The following is a 16,352-nucleotide window of genomic DNA, read 5'->3' as shown; positions in this document are numbered from 1 at the left end:
CACCTGGTCTGTTTCCCTCAGTATGCTCACACTGTCTCCATACTCACTCGGAAACTCGGCGGAAGTCTGCGTTCCGCGCACACGCGCTCCCCTCTCCTCCAAACCGGTGCGGTAATGGCGGACTCGGTAGATCGCGTGGTGGTCGCAGTAGTACCGTGGTTTAGCTGAAATACGAGCTGAAACCAGCTCCAACACACGGCTCAGCGTCCGCTTTTATCAGGTTACACTTTGACTCAAAGTCCCGGATCTTCACCTGATGAACAACAGTATCTCACAGATTTGAATGAACTCACAAGCAGCATCTCCATGTCCACCTGTTTTAGGCAGCCTGGCGGCATGCACCTACCGCTTTTAAGTCCCACCCCTCTAACAACCAGGTGGGTCGTCATCTCTGATTGGCTAATGATTGGCCAGTGATAATTGAGCCAGACCATAGTATCACAGGTCATGTATTACGAAACAAAACATAGAAACCAATAGAGGTGTGCCATACTGCAAAATTTGGTATGATCAGATACCAAGTAAATACAGGCCCAGTACTGTGTGTGTGTATATATATATATAGTTATATAGTTATAGTTATAGTAACACTATAAAAATCTAACAAAAAATTTGCTTGCATTACACACAATTGTTTGTGAAAAATAAAATGGGCAAATAAAAAAGTGCAAATAACCAAACAAAGGCAAAAACCTACTATTGACTGTCATTCACCACCTTTGGCTAAGGTCCCCTTTAAAAACATCTGAAACCAAATATTGACAGACTATAGCAGACTGAAGCTGACTGCTCAGCATGACGACGTGAATTTAAAAGGATTCAGCACCGTGAGGCTGCATAAGGGGACTAGAAAGGACAGGCAGTCTTTACTCCTTTGTTGCTATGGATACTACTGGTGTAAAATCTCAGACACTTATCAAATGTGCACTGTCACCATAAACATATTGATCCCTTTATGCATTTAATACACACTTGGGGTTAGATCTGATTTACTGAGGCAGCAGCTCATTACAAAATCAGCTCGTGGACTGCACCTGGGACAGACCTGCAGATGCATCTTTCTCAGTTTAGCTCAGTTCAGATGTGAGATTTGTCTATGTTCATCTGCTTTTAAGAACCGGAGAATTTTCCACGCAAAATTAAGCATTGTTCATTGTATCGTAAATCCAGGCGATTACAGAATCATCCTCTGTTAAAGGCATATACAGCAAGTAAAGAGATGCACTTTGCAAACACTTGCTAAAAAGACAAACTGCATACACTGCATGTGTGTAGGCCAAACCTGCCTTTGCAGACAGGTATAAATATAGAAGTAAATCTGACCATTGATGTTGTTAGAGGCAGGTTTACCATCCTGTCCCACAAGTGCTACCAATATACAAAGCAGAAACAGTTTTTGTAAGTCATAAAGTAATTAACAACAGGTAATAGTTCCTTAAAAGTCTGCAGTTATTTGAAAAAAAGGACAAACCTTCATGACAAACCTCCACATTAAAGCTGTTTTGCTGGCCCATTAAAGATCAGATGGGGAAAAGAATTAAACCAAAATAAAACCCATATTTGGAAACAGTGTTGCTCATAACACAGCCAGATAAACACTCAAATGCACCACTGTGACCCATTCCAACTCATTTACACTTTATTTAACAACTGCAGTCTACTGTTGAGTAAATGTGATTACCATAATAATGTGCCTCTGTGTGAAAGACACAGACTAAAAAAAAAGAATTTGGCAGAGACATTTTGAGGATTTGGCAAGCCTTCGTGAATTCATTAATTATATTCAGTGTAATAGAAAACTGATGTTAGATTTGTTTTGTGGTATCAGAGAGCATCACCTCTGTCAGCAAAGTGTTTGTCTGCGAGCTCTGTAGCCATGAAGTGGAAACACTGCTCTGAGCAACATGACATTCAACTGTCCTGCCTGGAAAAACAAGTTATGTCAAAATTTAATTCACAGGTTCCATCCGCTCATCTGACCCCCAAAGCGAGTTAAGCAATAGTTTGGGAGCATTCTCTGGAAGATTAAATTCCCCTGTAGCTAAATCTCCTTGTATCCTATTTGATTCCCGGGGCTGAGAAGAGAGAGACATAACCACCTGCTCAAATACTGCGCTCCATTCCTGCCAGGACTTGGTTTTGGTGATCTAAAACGTGTGTGGTAATGCCAGAAGAAGTCTCATTTTTGTGGACTGAATTCACTGAGCTGTAAACACAACACTGACACATTATCACCAAATAAAAATTATTATGGCTAAAATGTTAACAAAGAGCTGCATACTCGCATGTCCAGCTTACATGGAGCAATTGTTAAAAAGGCAAACTTAATATTATAAAATGAGATAGCTTGAAATCAAAGCAAACTATCTTCTAGGTTTTCAGGTTGAAAAAAAACTTTTAAAACTTTTACCAATCGATATGATCCTCATAATTATTGGGTATGTTAATGATATATATTACTGTATATAATAATATACTGTTTATTCTTTTCGTTCGCCTAAACCATTAACAATGTATCATTCTCTTCAAGATTAAAAATGGTTGTTTCTTCATTGGCCATTTCAGAGACCATTAACTTTTAAAATGGCTATTGTTCCGCCTGTGCACGGTGATCCTGACACCTGAGGACATCATACAATTAAGTACAACAATAGAGAAAGGGAAGAAAGGAGCTCTCAATGGCTCCATCTAATAAATCAACACTTTGCTGACAGAGCTAATGCCATGATCCCTGACATTTCTTTGGTCCATCTCAAAGCACTGGTGGACCAAAACATTTCACCAAGGGATGGTTCCTTGTAAAATATTCCTTTGGGCAGTAATAGAGAATTTTGTCTGTTCTGTCTGCACAAAGCTTATAGTATGGGTCAGTATGGTTGCTATCATATTCAATCCCGAAAGAGAACAGTGTTATTCATTTCATTAAATGTTTAAATAGGTCAAAACAGTGCATAGCTCCTTTTTATTTTTTACATTTGTTTTTCTGTTTTGTTTAGATTATTTCATTGCATTCCAGTGCATCTGATGCTCATGCAATATTCTGTGTAAAATGTGGATCCTTATCACCTCAGAGGCAATTTGCCCTCAGCGTCCTTCAAGAGCAGTGCAACATCAGAGATTAACTGCACTCATATCTATCAGAACCCCTCAAGATAATATATTCTGGTTTCCTTGCCTTAAGTTAGCCCTGACATTGGGCCTCTGAAATGTAACAGCCCGTGGTCACCAAACTCCCCAGTAATCAGCTAACAAAAGAGGTGAACTGAAGGATCAATGTGAGTTAGTGTTATCTCCCTTAGTGCCTGCAGCTCGTAACACAAGCAGGAAAAGTCAGCGAGGTAAACTGATTCACATTCAGAGTTGGAACATTGGTACGAGCTGCAGCATCTACAGTGTGTGCAGTTCTGAGAAGGATTCAGTGCCGATACTGTGAAGGTTCAAGCCTTCACCAACCAGAGGAGTATCTGCATTGGATCATTATCAAAAGGTACTGTGCTGTAATTCAGTCTATGAAATCCTACAAAGTGGATGTCAAAAGTTTGCCTGGAACACATGTTGACCTTGATCTGCCAGGTGCGATTTATGACCACCAAACATCCCAGCTGTTCATTAGTTTAAAAAGTACTGCGTGAACGAGTTAACCTACATAGAGAATGAATATGATGTATGATGACATTTGATGATGATGTTGTGTCTGTGTCAGGCTAAGCAAGATGGTCAAGTGAAGTCAAATTTATTTAATTTAAATTGTGTCATACAATCAAGTTGTCCTTCTGTCCAGTCACATCCTTGGGCTCTTCCTGTATCCTGAGGTGTTTCCAGGCCAGGTAGGATATCCCTTTCAGAGTGTCATGGGCCCACCCTATAGTCTTTGGATGCACCCGGAATACCAGGTGGATCTTCATCATTCTATTGAGATTGTATGCAAGTGTGCCTCTTCTGACATTTGCTTCAGTCTGGACACTCTTTGAGAATACGCCCGGACACCTGTGGTTGTGTCCACTTTTATCTGCTCATTCTTATTCTCATTTTCATTATCTCATTCTTTCAGTGACTACCTAAAGACCACAGGGCCAGAACATGATCACCTGGTAAATCAAAAGCTTTCTGTTCGGGGTCTCCCTCTTCACTGCACCAGCCTGGCATGGCTGCATAATTGCAGATATGAATGTGTTATTGGCTGCTCTGCCCTCCCTTCCCCCTCACCATGACCGCCTCACTGCATACACACTCAAAAACACAGTCACATTTCTCAATCCCAACGCTAGTCTGTTACAATGGCTCAAGAGACTCTCCTCAGGCCTTTGTTATACCCACTTACTATGTCAGAAGCAGTGCTCACTGCAATCTGTCTTTCAAGATGCACAATGACAGCTTCTCCTGTCTGCTCTGGACAATGTTCCCTGTAATGTGAGAGTGAAGAAGGTGGAGAAGTGCCAGGGTAAAGGAGTAGAGAGAGAGAGAGAGAGAGAGAGATGGTGTGAGACAACAGATACTGCGAGACAGAGATGGAGGTTGGGTGCGACAACACAGTCCTCTATCTGTTAAAAAAACGTGAAGGGGAATAAATGTTGAACATCACAAGGCTGTATGTCACATCAGCAATACATGTCTTGGCACAAAGCAATGTGAGGCAAAGGGATATTTTTCTTTTCCTGGGGAGAAGAGGTTTATGGTCTTGGTGTTTGACTGTGCTTTCAGCTGAGGAAATGGGAGAGATACTGGACTCACTTCCAGCCTTTTGCTTGAAAGATGTGACTAAGAGACTGAAAAGATTATGGGGTCCAAAACAGTGTGACAGTAAAATTTCAGTGGTTTAAACTGAAGACATTACAGAAAAATGTGGTGATGTATGGCGTGACAGAGGGAAAGCATTTTATAGGATAATTCTGGCTTGTTACAGCTTTAGTTCTATTTTCCACTTGACCTCCTGGATTCCAAGTCCCACACAGTATATAGTGTAAATAAAAATAGAGTAGTAAAAAAGATGTGTGCATGAGGTACAGGTGCAAAACAAAAGCAACAGATAAAATTAAAGACAAAAAGCACAACAATTCATTCTTTTTTCTCTTAAACTGAATTGAAACTCCATAATAAAGGCCCAACAAAATAAAAGGCCCAACAAAATAAAACAAAAATAAATGTCCAGTGGTCATTTTCATGCTCATTTTATCCTGTGTAGTGTGTTACAGTGGAAGACAACAGAGGTCAGGAACATTTTACCCAAGGAGTCATTCCTATAGGTGTCTAACCTAACATAGATCATCACAGTCTTTTTACTGGCATTTGGTTACATATCTTCTCAAAAGTCACAATGCGCACCTCTCCCATGAAAAGGTCAAAGCCAAGTACTGTACTGACAGACATTGTGGATGATAAATACAGGATTACAGCATACATAAGATTAAATGGGAACTGAAGGGCAGATTTGTAAATGAGGGATTATAGGGCAAAGAGGAAACGAGAAAAAGAAACCATGAGGGAGGGAGAAAGAAGCTGAGGAGAGAACAGAAACGAGGGGTCTTTATCAGAAAGGAGAAGAGGGGGTTTTAAGGACAGGGAAAAGGAAAACAAAAAGAACATCACTAGAGAACATATATCAAGATGGAGGTATAGTTGACTATAGAGATGTGTAAACCAAGAGACTAAGAATGGAAAAGGAGTCAGAACCATTTGTTCCGTGTCCTCAGCAAGTGATGAAAGTCATTTCAATTTTACAGCCATGATGACATGTTCCCCAATGTCCACTGTCAAATCGATGAATGTGTGCGTGACTGCACAAGAGTGTGGTTATGTGTGAATGTAACCCATTTACAGTCTGTGACCGCCCTTGGAGTTTTGAAATGTAGGCAGTAAGTATTTTTGACTACTAGTGTCTCCAGATCTTCTTCTCTGCACAGGGGTGACAACAAGCTCCACCAATCAATGGCCTGCCTGACAGCCAAAGCTCAGGGGCCAAAATGATTCCATCAAACACTGGCTGACACTTGTTGACACTGATTGCCCTGAGTGTAAAGGTTATAATTAAGGCAATGTAAATCTTGAGCTTATGATCATTTGTAAACTCACACAACCCATAACATAAAGTTGGGGTGTGTGTTGGGGTTAGAGAATGAATGCAAGTCGACAAATGTTTGCCTATTTAAAAAGGCTGCGACCAGCCTTGGACTATGTATTTTTGTATCTGTATATCTACTTGTCTACCAGGGTAGACAGTGTTCTTTCCTTCTTGTATGTGTCTTGTGTGTGCACCATTCTGTTTTGTTTGTTTTTTTATGTGTGAATGCACTTACCATGTCCCAGGCAGCCTCCAGTGAGCAAAGCCAAGGAGAGGATCTTCCTTGTCTCTTGATTTTTTTTTTTTTTTTTTTTTACCTTTGGTCTTCCCCAGTGTCTGGTGAAAGGGGTGACATGACTGTCATGCCTGTCACTCTGCTCCCTACTGCTGAACATGCACCTCCAGAAGAGTTCAAACACACCTCAAGGTTCACGAGTCACTCAAAGGGACATACACACAACACAAGGATGCACATTTGTGTGTACAGAAGTGACATTCACACATGAAGCAATACAAGAAGACACACTGACAAGGGTACTTGTTAAGGTGTGTGCAGACATCGACACACAGACAGATACATTCACATACAAACCAGTGGGGCCACCGGTGCCTGCATGGGACAAAATTAGTGCAGTGTTGTTGGTAGACAGTGAGATTTCTGACTGACAGGTTGCCTTGCTGACAGCTCTCATCATTCAATACATCCTCAGGACTCACACCCTGGCTTGTTTTGACTAGTGAGCATCTGTGGCATATTCACTCATTTAGTGGAAATAGAGCTCACTTGACTTTCCTTGGATAAAAGTTGCCATCATCAAACCATGTATCAATTTTCTTGGAAAACCTGCACTCTCAGGTACAGAAAGTGATGTGTTTTAACCTGCAGCGTGTCTTTTGGTGTACCCTTCCAATTTGTCTTGGCCAGGCCACATCCAAAGGGAGGAATCCAGGGACATCCCCACAAAATCTCTGTGTGAAGGAGCAGCAACTTGCCTCACCATGACATCTCAGTTGTTACTTAGGCCACAATTAAATGGAGTCATCTAACTTTTTTATATGATAATTGTGTCTCTCCTCTTAATTGTGTCTCTCCTCAAAAGTTTATTTTGCAGCAAAACTTTTCAAAACTTACTGCCAACTAGTAGAATTCTTCTGTTGAATATAGGCTCATTTCCTGCTACTTACAGTGTAACAGCATCTATTTATGTCAACAAGTAAACAAAGACGGCCACTGAACTGGAACTTTCAGTACAAGCTGTGATTCACATTGTCAGATTTTTCTTTTGGGATAATCACAAACTTAGTAATGAGAACTAAGTTATTATTAGCAATTGCTTGCACCCAATTCTTTATTCACACAGTAGGGTTGCACTATAAGCACTCTGAAGCACTCAACACATCAACATTTTAACATGTGCAAAAAATTTGACAACATCACACTACATTATTTCAGTCATTCTCAAAGGGAATAGCACTCACAGTGTGTCTGTAGTGCATGGCACCAGATTTGACCCCTTTTATTTGGTGACAAGGATTTCAGGGTCAAAGAATTTCCATCTAGCATCTCTGGATAGCGAAGTCACAGAATAAAAGGCATCATAAAGTGCTCATAAGGTGAAAAGGACAATTTGCATACACCTAACTGTTGATGTAGCAATTCCCTTGAGAGACCATGAACGTACATTTACAGGCATTCATTCAGTCATGCTCACCTATTTTCCTTTTCCATCATTTTTCTTTTGTTTCCTGGAATACATTTAAAATGTTCACCTATCAAGCAGCGAGGTGCTCAATTCATATTCGGAAGGAACACCAACTTTGGGAGTATATGGGAGTATATGTATATGGGAGTATATGTATACTGTAAGGGGGGTATTGCAATATTTTTACTTGATTTTCATTTTTCTCTTACTACACACTCTATGTGCAATTTTCCTCTTTTCTTCATTTTCAATTGGGAGTTGTAAGTAAGAACAGTAAGAATTTCCCTACGGGGATTAATAAAGTTTTTCTGATTCTGATTCTGATTCTGATTTACAACTTTAAATAGAACTAGAGAAAAGACTGTCTTTTATAGAAGCATTATAGAAGCATGAAGAGAAAAATTAAAAAATACACAGAAAAATGGATACATAAATAAAATAAATATGTTTTTTCGATAAGAAATCCTTCTAACTCCCCTTACACATTCCATATTTTGTGATTATTTGAACTACCTACCAGCAGGTTGTAACTTGTGTGCTGAGAAGCTTTTGTTCCACGCAGGCTGACAGACCCTGAGGGAGACTGAGCTCAGAAGGCCTCCACATAGCCAGAGAGGTATCAAAACTAGACTTAGATGCAGAACTGCGGCATACTGTTACACCTCTTGGGACAAAACATAAAGTTGCAGGTCCTACTTCTGACTCACGAACTAAGCTGCTTCCTCTATGAAGTGTCCCTTAGGCTGATGGCACAGGACACAGTCCTACACCCGTCCTGCTTTGCCATTACATAAAATTGAAAAGCCTGAGGAGGAAAAAAAAAACATGTTATCATTTCAACACATTTATTTGTGTTTCTGCCTCTTCAGACTCTCTTTGTGACTTTCTCTCTGAGAAAAAAAAGAGAAAACAAAGTTAGGGTTTGGCTCTTTCACACTGTTATATAGTTTTCATCTACTGTAAATTTCAGTGTGTGGAAAAATACAAGATACTTTAATTGCATTTATGGCATAGCCTTTATTTGGTGTAGGCTGATACTTACCAATAATGCCCTTTTACAACTATTTTCTAAGCTGAAGTGTTTTCCTGAAGATGGCTTCTGTGTTAAAGAACTTCATTATTTCAGTATTATTCTTACATGTTGCATATTTCTTAAATTATTCTGTGTTTAATAAAAAAACACAGAATAAACTTGGGGCCAGGTAGACTGAAGTCCTGTTTTTAATGACACAACAACAACCTGGATAGCCCTTCTGCAGTCACACAAAAGAGGCAGGTCCACTGTCAGAGTAGACAAGCTTTATAGCCTCAGATGAAGGCAGGACATAGAGGAGAGACAGAGGAGTTATAGAAGGAGTAGTTGGTCCTTCTCTTCTATAGGAAGGGGGTAAAAGAGGGGCAGGAGAAGGAGGTATGCTGTGTTTCTGCTATCTTGAAGTAGGCCACGTACACAGTGCTGCATTTGTCATAAGTGACAGCCCTATTAATCATGGAAGGGGCAGTGGCAATGCCCAATAGTTTTGCTCTGCAGGTGGGTTGTCCCTCTGGATGCCAGGGCTCCAACCTCAGTGTTCTACCCCTGTTCTCCCTACTTTCCCTCCCCTCTTATCCCTCAGTGCTCTGACGCTCTGAGATGACTTTCCTTGCATAACCTCTGTGTATCCAACTCTCACCTCCTTCTTTCAGTCTTCCTTCACCTCACTTTCTCTCGCTTTCTCCAACTCCAGTCCCCAATTTCCCTGCCCTTGGAGTTTTTTTCTAACTTTTAAGTCTTCCTATTAGTTTGTCTCTCTTCCTCTCTCCACCATCCAACCATTCTCCGCTTTTCCCCAGACAACGGCTCTGGTTTTAAGATACTCAGCAAGACCTGCATCAGCAATCAGCCAGTTAGCACTCCAGGCACTGACATGTTTGGGTTCCCAGGTGTCTTGACCAACCTTGTTCCACTCACACACCTGTCTCTTCATCCCATCTACTCCTTTCTGTGTGGAGAGTTGTTGGTACAGGCCTTAAGGGAGAGGGATGTTAAAGAGAGATTCCTGTCTGTCTGTTTGATTGCCTGACAAGTTGTCTGTATACTAACACATGCAGAAACATGGAATATGTGAGTCAAAAGTGATGTTACAAGAAAGGTGGAGAGTGAACCAAAACAATGAAGCTGGGGACCAGACAGCTAAGCAATTAATCAAAACTTGCCTGGGGAGGTGCAGATTAATAATTCTCTGTAAATGCATCCTACACATCACATTGTCATTGACATATTGTTATCATAAAAACATTGATTATCGCTTTTATAAGAGCTGTGTTGAGCAATAAAACACTGACAATGGCTCTATTAAGACAATCAAACCAGTTAACAGTGTGTTTCTACAACATCAAACCGTTACATTACTATGAAGATGAGAACAACAACAATACAATATATTCTACTCTAATAACACTTCGGTTCACAACTCTTTCATTGGGCAGTCTCTTCTGACACCGGCCTCTGTCTATGCATATTTGTGTGTGTGTGTGTGTGTGAGAAAGAGAGAATGGGTGTGCCCATCACTGCTGTTGATAGTGTTACATATTTCAGTCAGATTCCACGGTCATATATCTGGGTGCATTTGAGACCCGAGATAAGGAGGGATTTATGAAGGCAGCCCTCTGCTAAGTCAAGGTGAACACCAGAGATATGATGCTTGTGTGTGTGTGCGGGTGAGTGTGTGTGCGTAGGAGTGTGTGCGTCATTCAGTGTTTATGTGTATATGAGCACAAATGCAGGATAGGCTATTACTATCATGTGTGTGCGCCATACACACGCATGTCAGAGTGTGTGCTTCTGTGTGTGTATTCACCACTGACATAGAATTTTCAACTTGAAGCAGTATTAAGTGATTCTGGAGAACAATTATTGATATTTGAACTCGATAGCCGAAAAAACACACTCGTCTTCAGTGCTCCTTCAGAAGCTCCGCCCCCAAATTCATGGACATGCTTTTTACGTTTATCAGTTGCCAACTTCAGTTTATTTGAAAACAAGCTCCACCTTTTTTCAGGCATAGTTTTTTGTCCCACCATGCCCTCCAGCACAACAATCATGTATAGATCATTGTGACCTAATTCACTCACACAAGCATACGCTCTGAGGGGCTATGGCCGTGCAATAGCACATGGCCTAATAACCTAATTGTATGAAATTATGTTGCATTGTGTTGATTATTTTTGGTTAATGGTGTTAATTACATTTTGTTTTGCCCTAATCATTTACACATTATACATGATTTATCTCATCAGCTGTGAAAAACGTTGAAATCTTGGTTGACACTTGTCATTAGTGTTGCTGCTCAGCTTGTCATTGAATTGGCCAGTTTACAAAACACCTTGTCATGATCTGTTGCCCTGTTTATCTCCAGCCTTTCCTCACTGTTCCCAGGCCATGTTCCTCCCCTCATCTTTCCAGACGTACCTGGCCAATAGATTTTCTCAGACTTTCCCTCCTTCTCTCATCACCTGACTGCCCCACCCATCCACACACCTGTTCTCACTTCTCATCAGCCCTGCAGTCACCTGATCTCTTCCCACCGGTTCCCCGTTTCTAATCTGCTTTTCCCCATACACAGCAGTTAACTTTCCAGCACTGTATGTAATTATCTTACAGTGCTGGAATCAATATTTTTAATACTGACAATTGATCAAATGGCAACATGCAATATGAAAGGGCTCACTCATAGTCTTTTAGCTCATTGTTTTAGTCTTGGGGCTCATAACTTCACTTTTCTGATCCAAAAGCATAGTGTCATCACAGTTGTACATCATGTATTATTATTGCTTGTGACAATAGGATAGTACTTCAGGGAGAGTGAGGATGGGGTATTTGAGATGACTTTAAGTGATACCTCATTCTTGAAGGTCAGAGAGTCTAGGTCTTCAGATTCGGATTTTTTAAATGCTATTTTATTTTGTTGGGTAGGTGCTAACAGAAAAGTAAAATTTGGAAAACAGGATTGGGGATTTTGCTGCAGAGCAGAGTAGTGTTTGGGTGATGTGTGTCACTCCCTATTGGTTGTCTCTCTAGCCCTGCCACCCCATCTGATGGCACATTCCTAACTGAGGAGAATCAGACTGCACAGCATACAGGAGCCCCTGCCCCCTCGCATTTTGTCATTTCATCACAAAGTCTATCTCTTTTTGGACTTTTCTTTCAGCACTCTTGGATCCCCTTGTCTCCCCTGTCACATAACTTTCTTCTGTCTTCTTTCAACTTTATCCACCCCTCAGAAAGAACTCTAAAGCCTTTATCTACTTTCTGTACCACTCAATCATCATCACAAGGCAGTCTATGCAGAAAACTGGGACACAGAAAGAGAAAAGGGGTCTTTAACTGACTCCCATCTACATATAGATTTTGGTATGGTTTTGGTAGCTATAAGTTTAGTTTTGCTACTAAATTCATGATTATACATTATATAACACTAAATTGTTAAACACTATATATAAAACAGCTCACACAGTTGACAAATTAATTGATATCAAAATGTTCTTTGACCACAGAATACCTCAGGCCTGAGGTCACGTCACAACATGAGCACTGGAAAAAGGTACAACTTTACATCTATCTTTGTGATTGAGTTAAACTTTGCTTTATTAAGTGACAACCTCAGGAAGCAAGGCACATCTCCAAGAAATTATTCCTTCAAAAACATTATGTTCAGTGTTGTCACATTCATATCCTCTTATGGGGGATATGAATATAATATATATAGATCTACAACATATCACAAAATGAGTGCTTGAAGTACAGAAGTAGTTATATTGTGGCACTTCATGAGAACAGCATTGTCCTTCATCTGTCCCATGAGCAAAAACTGTCTGCAGGTCTCTAAAAACAGCTTTTTGTGTTCCTGTGTCACACTGTGTAAATTCTGCCTTCGAGGTGAAGTGCATCATCACACAATGGATTTTCCAACGCTACCATCCTGGAAAATATTCAAGCCACTGCTGATTGCAATGACAAAGTACCGTTTTTGTTCATGGGCATAAGGAAAGAACATCGCCACCATGGGAGTGCAGCATAATTGGGATACACTCTAGTACACACTCAGCTTCTTCACCAAGTTGGTCAACGCTTTCTGTGCTAAATGGGCAAAAAGGTACCCCTGTGTGTTCTTTATAGAATTTATGTCTGACTGTGGTGACACTAATGACTCCAGTTAACAATGTTCATGCATCTAGCCCATGGTTATAGTCTGTAGACCCATTAGCACATACTGCAGCTCACTCTCTCTTTTTCTACCTCTCTTCCTCATTTTGCCTTGTTCTTTCGATCTACGTATTTACAGACATAAATATGCACATGAACACAGAAACGCACAACACACAATATATTATACAATCTTCCAAACCAGCCTTGTAAAGCTGCCTGCTTTATATTTTTGTACTTTTTTCCTGTCCATCTTGTACTTTATAAACAGGTTTCATAATTGTATATGAAATATGACCAATTATAAATGTATAGACTACTGTGGATTTAGTACAGTGCATTAGTCCATTCTTACACCAATATCCATCGTGCACTATATCAACGCACTATATTAACATTTAGCACATTATGGGTTTGTTTTCATCACCATGGTATCTTTGAAAGCATGTGCTCTGCTACAGTCTTTTATTAGGATAGTCAAGATTGATTAAGCACAACAGATTCAATGTGACAAGGTCTATATCACCTTGTAGAACTGCTACCTCTCCATCACTCCATTTGAGACTTTGATTAGTTTTGTGGTTTTTAAGGGCGCTGCCTTATTGGCAGGTCAGGATGATGAAACTATATTTGCATTTCTATGTGCTGCTGCCTAAGACTAAATCTATAGAGCGACTGCATACTGTAGAGGGAGTTTATCGAGCAGTCACAAGGTTTTCAAAGCTTCAGCAGGAGAGTTTTTAAGATTTCATACACCCGCAGAGTCCTGTATTCACGGTAGGTTGAGACTGAAAAATGGTGTGGGAGCAGAACAAGTCGGAGAGAAAACTAAAATGTTACCCTTAAACAAACTGTATTTAATTTACCCCAACTTATGCCTTGACCTTAACTGTAAGTGTCAGCTAAAGTTGAACTGGTAAGATCAGCCACTGCGTGGACCCAGTTCACTTAATAACCCAAACTGTCTCACTCATGGAATTAAGTCTGAACTTGATGAATCCACCCACAAGCGACTAATTATGGAAGACACTGGCAGCCTGTGGCAGTCTCGTCATATTTGGTCTGGCAGCTGAGAGTAAACTCCTTAAGTTAATTTCACCTAATCAAACAACCTTGAAGCACCACTCCTCTCAATGACTCACATAGATGACAATCACTAATCACCAATGCCTTTATTCATCCAGTTCACTGCACCTGTTGTCAGCTGTTTCCGGCACATAATAAAAATACCAACCACCAACAAAAAAACTTCCCTACAGCCACAAGAGCTCATAACAAGATAGGGACACCAGTCTGTGTCTACACAACTAGTTTAGACCCAAAACTACTCTTCCCTGATTGAGCAAAGCTTTTCTTATTTTCTTGCATTAAATCTTTTTTTTTTTTCAGTTGTATGTAATGTACTTGCTCCACTTGTCCATAGTGGAAAAATCCTTTCCTAAATTGCATGTAATGGGGGGAAAAAATCCCCACCAAAAGGTTTTCCGAATGTTGCTGAAGGCTCCAGAGGCCTGAGTTAGATAAATCTTTTAGAAGGAAATTTCCTCTTATCTTTATACTGCAGCTCAGCGAGGAAACATTGTCTGTGGAAACACAAACAAAAGAACTAAAATGACTAATTTTGGAAGACTATTACCTCATTTGTATAACTTTAAAAGCCTCGTATTAGCTTCAGCTAAACTTAAAAATGCGTGCATAATGCATTTTTCTTGGTGCACGTGGTCTTCAGTTCAACAACATCAAATCTCCGTTCTTGTACTGTGTGTCAGTTCCAGTATTTCTTTAATTTTATAATGTCTAACAACAGGAGGCGTCTCATTCAGTCCATAGCATTGCTAGAAAAGTGCACTCAGGCTGTTTCACATCTGCTTAAGGTCACACTCCCTGTGCTGCCCCTTTGAGCAAGGCACAGAATCCACAACCTCATTTTGTGCTGTACAATGGATGATTCTGTAGCCTGACATCTCTATGTACAGTACTTGTTTGTTCTGTGTTTGAATGGGAAAAACCCCCACACATTTTAGTTCTTTCTCCCTCTCAAGATAGGTCAGTGGGAGTTTGTTGAAACTGGCCCACCAGATTTGTCAGGTCTTGTTTGCCATTATGTGGACAGTGATAGAAAAAGAGGCACTGAAAACTGTGATGGCACATTGAGAAGCTGTGTTCAGATTATTAGCAAGCAAACATGGTGACACAATTATTAGCAGACAAAATAAAAGATTTCTCTTTTTTCTCTGCCTGTCATCTCTCTCATGCACATTTTCTTTTTATCTGTCTCTCCTGATCTCTCTCTATGCTTCTATCCAGTTAGATACTATTTGAAAGATCACGTTCCCTGGCATGAGAGTGCTATGTAATTAACCTATGATATTCCTGCTGTTGCAACGTGCCTCTTGCCTGCCTCAGTGGCCTCCTCTGGTGGATTATTACTGCCATCTATAGGCTAAATATGAACCTGAAAATGTCTACTGTGAGAGAAAGCTCTGACAGAGGACACAGATGACATCTTCACCACCCAAGTATTTCTGAGATGACGGATTGCTGCCCAGTCAAAGGTCATCGACAGGGGACGATGCAAAATGCTCTCACCTTCCCTTTCTCTCCCCCTCCCTTCTTCTATCTTACCTCTCTGATGATTAGGGTCTGAGGGGGGAAATCTGACACTCTGAACTATAAATTAAAAAAAAAACAAACAGCTGTACAGCTGGGTTTTATTTATACATTTTCAGCGTTTTATTTATACGATACATTTAACAGTGAATCTACAAGAAAATCAGCCGTTTTAATATTCCTTCATTTTAATAAATAAATGTATTTGACAGCACAGACTGGTTTGCCATAAACCTCTGTTATTTTCTAAAAATACATCAATTAGCCACATGATTGCTGGACCCGATAGCTGTCATTACTGTGGAATCATCAGTAATTCCTTGGAAGCCCCTTCAATTCTTTGGGACCAGTTTCTTGCCTGGCATTTATATAAAATACAAGTACTCATCTTTGGCTATTTTTATTTCACAGATACATGATGGGGACGTTCTCCCAACCTCTCTGTTCAGCAGAGTATTATCCCAGCAGGATTTCACCATGTAGTATTCAGTTAAACAATAATCTCAGTGAAAAGGTTTATTTTGTGTCTCTGTAGACACTACTTTTTTTCTCTGCCTAGTAGACAGGTGTATTAGTATCAATTTCTCTCTAATTATGTGTGTAGTAGGTGCTTACTAAGGCTAATTATACACTGAAACAGCATTGAAGGAGTTTTATCTTGGAAGCATGATGTAAAAACACTGTAATTATAGATAATGTGGGTGTAATTAGGTACTTCTTAATGAACAGACTTTAAATGAGATGTTGCTTAGATGGGAGCAGGAGCTAGATAGGACAGAGAGACTGACTGAACTTA

This window comes from Toxotes jaculatrix, chromosome 12 (genome assembly GCF_017976425.1).
Source record: "Toxotes jaculatrix isolate fToxJac2 chromosome 12, fToxJac2.pri, whole genome shotgun sequence".
NCBI lineage: Eukaryota > Metazoa > Chordata > Actinopteri > Toxotidae > Toxotes > Toxotes jaculatrix.
The sequence above is the reverse complement of the archived record's forward strand: the minus strand, read 5'-3'. Positions refer to the sequence as shown.